Genomic DNA, 1,140 nt, shown 5'->3' with positions numbered 1-1,140 from the left:
ATGTTAGGTATGGGGCTAAATATACTCAAAAACTGTGTTCTGTTTTAATAACATTTTTAAATGAGGAAACTTCATATAAGAAATCTGGAGTCTTGGCTTCTCTTCGAAATTAAAACTAAAATATTAAGCAACACTGGGTAAATAGTTCCTCATAATAACTATTAGTGGGAGCTGAACAAAGGCTGATCCCTTTAGAAGAGGAAATGTATTTTCTCTTTAGTTCCTGCTTACACAATATACACAAGTACACTGACATCAGGGGGACTCGGCTCACTGTGGTAAGCCAGTTAGCATATACGTAAAACTAAGTTGGCATTTTAAGTGGCCAAATACTCCAACTTACCTCATTGCTAGAGGATTACCTAACCTTGCCTTGCTGAACTCTAGAGTGGCCCCAGGGTTTGTTTTGGCCAATAAAATGTAGATGGAAATGAAATATATCACTTTAGGGCAGAAGCTTGTGAACTCGAATGCAGTTCACCACATGTGGACATTTAGCTACGAGGCAGTATTCCAGGCAGAGGTTTCTCCATCAGCCTTGGCCCTGGAGAAAAGACAATGAAGAGCAGAATCACAGTCCGTAACAAATGGGCAGGGTAATGAGAAATAAATCTTTGCTGTTAGCCCACTGTGACTTGGGGACCATCTGTTACTACTATATGAACTAGCCTATCCTGACACACTTTAATTACCTCCATGGCCCCTCTTGGCAAAGGAGTTTGTGACCCATACTTTTCCTATAAGTTCTCCTCTAATTTTTTGAATGTGAAAAACTGAAGCTCAATAGGGTTAAATACATGTTCAGAAGATAATGAAGTCAGTCTCTGTATCTAGGTCTGTCTGACTCCAAGGTCTACGCGCATACTTTAATTCCTTACTCTCCTATGTCATAATGTGATGGGAATGTTTTTACCGTTACTTCTCTCTCTCACAATACTGTAAATATATTAAATGGCTTTGAAATTCACTGGTTTCCGAAATATCTAATCAAAGTGGTATCATAATTTAACAAGGAAGTTGCTAAAATACAATAACTCTTTTTGACAGATTTCTCTAGAAATCAAATAAAATACATATGTTAATATGTAATTCTATAGTGTTGCGTTTATCTTGTAAACACAGTCTGTACCACTTTAAAAG

This window comes from Balaenoptera borealis (assembly GCF_965194805.1).
Source record: "Balaenoptera borealis genome assembly, chromosome: 2".
NCBI classification, from domain to species: domain Eukaryota; kingdom Metazoa; phylum Chordata; class Mammalia; order Artiodactyla; family Balaenopteridae; genus Balaenoptera; species Balaenoptera borealis.
This window is presented reverse-complemented; position numbering follows the sequence as displayed.